Genomic DNA, 7,500 nt, shown 5'->3' with positions numbered 1-7,500 from the left:
GTTTTCCGTTCCTCCCTCCTTCTTTCTCTCCCTCGTTCCTTCTTCCTTCCCCTCCACTCTTCCTCTTTCCTTCTCCCCTCACCTTTCTTCCTCCTTCCTTTTTTCCTCCCTCCTTTATTCCTTTTCCCCCTTCACCCTTCTTAGGTCAGCGTTACGGCGTCTGTCCGGCTCCCTGAGGTTGTCATAACACGCCGAACATATGTCACACTGCCAGCCCATTTGTCGGTGGTCGGGAATGTCTCTGATCGGCAGTCGGGGGCGGGGATGGGGGGAGGGGGGGAGGCAATAGGAACACGAGACCTTCCCTTTCCATGTCGGTTCAGCTTGCCCTCGGTCCACACGCTCGGGGCACTAAGGTGCTAGGGCACTGAGGTCCGGATGGCACGTTTTGCTTTGCCATTTGGTGGGCGTTCCGACTTTCGCGACACTTTGAGCGATGGTTCTGACTTCCAGCCCGAACTCGGCTAGCCCAGAGGTCCCCCCCCCCAAAAAAAAAAAGAAAAAAAAAAGAAACAGCAGCTGCTATAGTCGGATTTCCAGTGAAAATGGAATTGGTGTTGGACCTTAGAGCTGGTTGGTCTCTTTTTGGCTCGCGTCGACCGGGTGATGGATTGATTGCAGTGCCCGTGACTACCCCCTCCCCCCCCCATCCGTGCCGCCCCCTCCCCCCTCCTACTCCTGGGGGTGAGATTTGTCTGATCACTTGATTCTACATCTTGATCGGTCTTTATTCCCTTCATTTCTACCTGCTATTTTTTCTTCATTTTTTTTTCTTTATCTATTTCCGCACTTCACTTTCCTTTCCATTGCTCACCTCTCTTCTTCATTTAGAATATGGGAATTCACTTTCTCTTTCTATTCACGTCTCTCGAATTCCGTCTTCAAGCGTCCTTTTATAATCGCATTACGCCTATTCCCTCCTTTCATCACATCACTTAACCTCAGCATCTCTGCGCGTGTCAGCCTCCCCGACGCTGACACCATCGGCGGCCGTGTCAGCGCATCTCCCGACATGATCAGACAGATATCAGCTCTCGACGATCTACAGGCCAATGCTAAGCTTTGTTTTGTAAATACAGCTCTTTCAGTCTGGCGGGTTGTCATTTCCCTCTGCGAAATGTCTCAATTATTTTCTTTTTCGCTCGTTCTTTAGGCAGGCGGGGGGAAGGGGGACGGGGTGGGGTGGGAGAGGGGGATTACGAGCGTAGGCAGAGCCGTTCAGAAAGGAGGTCGTGGTTTTGAAGTTTTTTTTTTTGAATTTGGAATGGGGTAGCGCAGGGTGGGAACGAGCCATGCAGGTGCGCGGTGTTGCTATGCAGTAATGTTTAATTGGATGGGACATTTGATTGATTCAGAAATTATGGGAAAGGTGTCTTAAAATATTTACGAACTGGGCATTTTAAAGATCCCATTAGTTTCTCACAAGGGACATCAAAAACGCTTTTCAGACATTTATTCCACTTATAACAAATGGAAAACAGTATTTATCACAGCGTTACCACTTCCTCTGCGGGAATTAAAATCGCAGCTGACCTGATTCAGCGGGAGTAATATATACTTTTCAAAACCTGCTCAAAACTTTGACCTTTTCTGAGGTAACGAATTGGTCATATTTCTTGCGTGTCGTCTGCAGTAAGAATAATTTGGAGACTCGAGCAGGTAAGTACACATTTGTAATTTTTTGGTCAGACTCGCAAGTTAGAATTATGAAAATATAAGAACAGCATCAAATTGCAGTTATTGTAATATAATATTTATTTACGTAAAATCTTTTGTGGTTAGAGGTCGGGTTACAATCATACTCAATCGTATATAGCAATAATATTGGATATCTCTTACACATTTTTTCCTCAGTCAATAAACCAACTTATATTTTTCTTTTTGTGCATTCGAGTTAAAACGTATAATCGAAGAAAGATCACAGAGAGAAAATAAAAGAAAAATAAAACGCAAAGAGAAAAAAAAATCCGACGGAAAGAAAAAGAAAAAAAAAAAAAAAGATCACAGAAAAAAAAACAGAAAAAAATCTACGACGGAAAGAAAAAGAAAGAAAAAAAGTGTCGACGATAAAACTCGAACCACATGACAGTGCTTATCTGTTTTGCGGTTTCGATCATGAGCTTTACGACTCCGAAGGCCATGTGGTCGTTCCAGCTGACGCGCTCTCACACGGCGTTCCTCCAGACGACCTATCATCCCCTCAGCATCACGTCTCACACATGTTACGCTGACGAAACGTGTGACGTAAAAGGCCATGGATGTCACAGCGAAGGACAGGATTACTTCGGTTCTCTCTCGTGCCGACGAAACGTGTGGGACTGTGATCGACGTTTTGATTTATTTATTATCCTATTTTAGTTGTTTGTTTATTGTTTGTTCATTTGGTGGCATTTCTTTGCTTACTTTTTGAATATCTGAGAGTGTGAGAGCGAGAGTGAGAGTGTGAGTGAGAGTGTGATAGAGTGTGAGAGTGAGTGTAAGAGAGAGTGTGTGAGAGAGAGTGTGAGAGAGTGAGAGGGAGGGAGGGAGAGAGAGAGAGAGAGGGATTGGGAATACGAAAATACAAAAGAATTAAAAAAAAAAACAAATAAGCAAGCAAACAAACGTGACGTGACTTCAGAGGGGGAAAAGAAGAAAGAAAGATTAAGAACAACGGAGAAAGAAAGAACGAACGAATACAAGGTAAAAAGGAAACAAGCAAATAAATGGAAACAAGGAGAAAGTGAACGCCGAGTCCATAAAAATGTTTCCCTTTCCCCCAGTTACTCTTACGTTATCCATGGCTGGAACGGTAAATGAGAATGGATATCTTCACAAAATCCGAGATGTATTTTACCGGTTTTTAAATGTATCTTCGACAGAAATACAATATCTTCACAATACAAGAGATTATTTAACCGGTTTTTTAATGTATCTTCGACAGAAATACAATATCTTCACAAAATCCGAGATGTATTTTTTCCGGGTTTTAAATGTATCTTCGACAGAAATACAATATCTTCACAATATAAGAGATGTATTTTTCCGATTTTTAAATGTATCTTCGACAGAAATACAATATCTTCACAATACAAGAGATGTAGTCAAACAGTTTCGGATATGTCTTCGTGAGATATACATGCATTTTTGACGAAGAATATATTCGAAACCGGTAAACTACATCTCTTGTATTGTGAAGATATTGTATTTCTGACGAAGATACATTTAAAAACCGGTAAATTACATCTCTTTTATTGTGAAGGTATTGTATTTCTGACGAAGTTATATTCGAAACCGGTTACATACATCTCTTGTATTGGGAAGATATTGAATTTCTGTCGTAGATATAGTCGAAACTGGTAAAATACACCTCTTGTATTGTGAAAATATTGTATGTCTTGAAGATATAGTCGAAACCGGTTACATACATCTCTTGTATTGTGAAGACATTGCATTTCTGACGAAGATATGTTCGAAGCCGGTAAAATACATTTCTTGCATTATGAAATTCATTCTTATTCATACCTCTCTTACCTTTGTCAGCATTTCCATACCACCCATATCTCTCTCGCCGAACCGGATATTGCAGCTGGCCATTTCCTCTTCCAGGGCAACAATTTCAAAACGCAGGGCTGGACCCACCAAGACATTTACCCTCATCTACATGCCTCGTTTTAACGGGAAGGGGGCGGGGGTTGGTGGTGGTGGTGGGGGGGGAGGGGGTGTAAATCGATGGACTGGATGAAGAAAGAGTCGAATGGAAAAAACGGGGATTTATTTTTTTGTTTGTCTTTTTTTCTATGATTATCTGTTTATTTGTTTGTCTAGGTATGTCTCTGTCTGTCTGGATGTCTCTCTTTTTCTCTTTCTCTCTGTCTCTCTCTCTCTTTGTTATGTCGTTGGTAATGGGGATCTTGGGACTCGAAGAAGGAACAGCCCGCTGGAATACCCGGAGATTATTCCTTTCTTTTTTTCTTTCTCTCTCTCTCTCTCTTTCTTTCTTTCTCTTCCTCTCCCTCCCTCCCACTCTCTCTCTCTCTCACTCTCCTCCCCCCCTCTCTCTCTCTCTCTCTCTCTCTCTCTCTCTCTCTCTCTCTCTCTCTCTCTCTCTCTCTCTCTCTCTCTCTCTCTCTATCTCTCTCTCTCTCTCTCTCTCTCTCTCTCTCTCTCCCTCACTCATTCTCTCAGTCTATTTCTATCTCTCTCTCATTTTTTTTCTTTTTTCTTTTATTTTCTTTATTGACCCAAAGGGAAAATCCGGATCAGAGGCCGAGAGGGTGATGTGGGAGGGGGGGTTGGCACACATGACTTCGGGCAGGCATGAAGGGAGATATTAGGGAAGACGTGAAAGACGACAGGGAAGCTGGTCATAAAAGCAGGGATGGAGGGAGTCATGAAAGTATAGACATGAAAATATGGGCATGAAAGCAGACATGATCAGGCATGGAAGCAGACAAAAAGGCAGGCATGAAAGCAGACATGATAACAGGCAGATATAATGGAAAGCATGAAAGGAGACATGAAGGTAGGTGGTAGTGACAAAGGGGGTGAAGTTTTCAATTTGAACTTACAGAAGTTAGAGTGGTGGTGGGAAGGGAGGCAAGCAAATGCATGCAAGGATGAAATTAAAGGGAAATGCTCCTTATGAGGTGAATGTACTGCATTGCGTGCTAAATACACACAGAGACATGTAATTGGCTCTTTGAGTACATGCACTCTTCTACTCTCCCCCTCCTCCTCCAACTCCCCCTCCCCTTCCCCCCTCCCCCTCCTGCTTCCCCTCTCCTTCCCGCTCCCCCTCCCCCTCCAGCTCCCCCTCTCCCTCCCGCTTCCCCTCCAACTCCTCCTCCCCCTCCGACTCTCCCTCGCCCTCCTCCCCCTCCGACTCCCCCTCCGACTCCCCGACCTCATGCAAGCACAGAACCGCTGGAAAGAACACCGATTGACCTCACTCTGTGCTTGAATTTCCTCGATTGCGTCATCGCCTCCGCGCTGACTCGATGAGACACGGAAGCGCCCGCCGGATTCTGAATCGTCCTGGATGCAGAGGTTGGGAAATCCAGGGTTACGGGGGCGGTTCTCGGGCGTCGGTGTTAGTGCGGGTGGGGTCGGGTGGGGAGGGGGTTGCGTGGGTGGGTGGGTGAGGTGGGGTTGTGTGTGGGGGGTTGGGCTGGGTGGGGTGGGCTTGTGTGTGCGTATGTGTGTATTTGGGGCCGGGTGGGGGTGGAGGTTTTGTGTGTGTGTGTGCGTTTGTGTTTGTGTGTGCGAGCCTGTACGTGCTTGTATACGCCTGCATATCCGTTTAGCATCGTGTGTATCAGTTGCTCTTTCGGATGAGGTTCGATTTCCCTAAGAACGGCATTGGTTATCGCTTATTCGGATCCGCCGGTTTTGATCTGCCGTAATTTCCTCGGCATCGAACACTTGCAATTTGTCGGCGGTCGAGGGTCGAATGAGAGCCTTCCAGATCGCTTTAGTTTACGCCCCTCGAGAGGTGTCATTAGCGCGGGCAGGGTGTGAGGCCCGCTTTCGCTGCGCATATTAATTCCGCGTTTTCTGTTTGGAAATCCGATATCTCCGGGTTGTGATCGCGTTTTACAACTTCATTGATACTCCGTCGTTGTTGTTTTTTTCTAACTAACCGTAACTGCAAGAATCACCGTTGTAGTTTTTTTCCCCTTTTCTCTTTCTCTTTCATTTCCCTTCTTTTTTTTTCTTTCGTTTCCCCTCCAAATTCATGAGTCGTAAGGTCAGAGGTCACCTGAGCATCTGAAGCCGAGCACGTTCTGGTGAGTGTCTGTCCCTGTGCTGTTGTGTGGGTTGACCCCGCACGCCCGCTCGTGACGTGTGGCATCTTCTGCGTCTGTTTGTTGCAAGGCTTTATTGAAATTCGCTTTTTTTGTTTTCTTTCTCTCTTTCTTCGATCGATTTCGTCATCGGGCTGATTAGATGCAGCGTGATCTCTGTTGGTGAGATTTATACCGTCATGATTCCGTTTTTTTTTCTCTGGTTAGATTTGCTCTTAATAATCTTACTTTCGGTGTCACTGACAGACCAAATCAGTTAATACTATTTTTTTTAAACTGATAATACTTTTTTAACTAATTAATATTTTTTTTTAACGAATTAATACTTTTCTTAAAACTAATTAATATATATATATTTTTAAACTAACAGCCCTTTGTGAACTTACTCTCACTACGACAAAGAAACATCTACATCACCAGAGAGAGAGAGAAAAAAAAACACAAGTCAACATTTCTCGCAAACACTTCTTTTATTTTTTTTTTCTTTTATATCCTTTCCTTTGCGTGACTCATCCTTTGCCTAATCTACTTTGCAGTGTCCTCTACTGAGTGAGAAGAGAGGGATTCGGAAGGTGAGGACAAATCAACGGGAGAAAGGATAAAGAGTGAGGGAGTGGGAGAGAGAGGGAGATGGAGAGGGAGAAGGAGAGGGAGAGAGAGGGAGTGGGAGAAGGGGAGTGAGTGGGAGATGGAGGGAAAGAGAGAGAGAGAGAGGGAGGGGTGAGGGAGAGGGAGGGAAAGAGAGCGAGAAGCACAAGAAGTAGAAGTAATGGTAAAACAATAATGATTATAATGGTAATTGTAACAGTAATGATAATAACTGTAACAATGATGATAATGATGATAATAAAAATCATATTGTTAATGGTAATGTTGATAAGGATAATGATAACAGTAGTAGTAGTAGTAAGTATAACAGTGATCATAGTAATTATGATGAGAATAATAATGATGATAATAAAAATAATAGTGATAATAATTATTATTATTAACATTATTTATAACTGAAAGGACGACCCAACTAGAGAGAAAAGAAAATAAAGAGAAAGAAAAAGAAAGAAAGATAAAGAAGGAATGGGAGAAAGAGAGAAAGAGAAATAACAAGATAAAGAGAGAAAGAGAAATAACAAGATAAAGAGAGAAAGAAAGAAGGATACAGAAAAAGAGAGAATGAAAAAAAGAGAAAGTGAAATAAAGAGAAAGATAAAAAGAAAGAAAAATAAAGAGAAAGAAAAATAAAAAGAAAGAAAAATAAACAGAAAGAAAATATAAAAGAAAGAAAGCTAAAGAGAAATGAGAGAGGGAAAGAGAGAGAGAGAGAGAGAGAAGGAGCCTCTGGTCAGGACGAGCCCGAGATCCCCTTCTCAGTGTGCCCGCAGGCTTGGTGGGGGCCGGTCGTGTTGTGGAGTGAGTCCCTGTGGTGCTTGTGTGGTACTGGTCGGGAGAGTTCGCACGCCCACCCGTAGCGCGATAGGGTGGGCGGGTGGGCGGGGGGGGGGGGGGAGGTGTTATTTACCTGCTGGGGGAACTGACGAGATGGTCTTCAGTTTTTCGGGAGTGGGATTTTGATTAGCGTGTGTTTATTTGTTTATTTGTTTGAATGGTGTTATTGTTATTGGTATTATGGTTATTATTGTTCATTGTTTATTGTTTATTTGTTTGGTGTTATTAATATTATTATTATTGTTATTGTTGTAATTGTTGGTATTGTTAT

The 7,500-nt window shown here is 43.3% G+C and overlaps 1 protein-coding gene across 3 annotated transcripts in view; it reads left to right on the top strand.

Moving 5' to 3' along the window:
- Positions 1 to 7,500, top strand: part of LOC113808344 (uncharacterized) — a 212,464-nt gene that overhangs the window by 84,642 nt on the left and 120,322 nt on the right. For 2 of the 3 annotated variants that reach the window (XM_070131857.1, XM_070131858.1), the window contains exon 1: positions 7,153 to 7,193. The exons of the other annotated variant lie outside the window; for it this stretch is intronic. The gene's annotated coding sequence lies outside the window, so the exon portion shown is untranslated. Of the gene's footprint in view, positions 1 to 7,152; positions 7,194 to 7,500 lie in introns of those variants that run through there. 3 annotated transcript variants of the gene reach the window in all.

The sequence above is a fragment of the Penaeus vannamei genome, chromosome 17 (genome assembly GCF_042767895.1).
Source record: "Penaeus vannamei isolate JL-2024 chromosome 17, ASM4276789v1, whole genome shotgun sequence".
Classification (NCBI taxonomy): Eukaryota; Metazoa; Arthropoda; class Malacostraca; order Decapoda; family Penaeidae; genus Penaeus; species Penaeus vannamei.
Note: the sequence above shows the minus strand (reverse complement) of the source record. Positions and strands in the feature narration are given on the sequence as shown.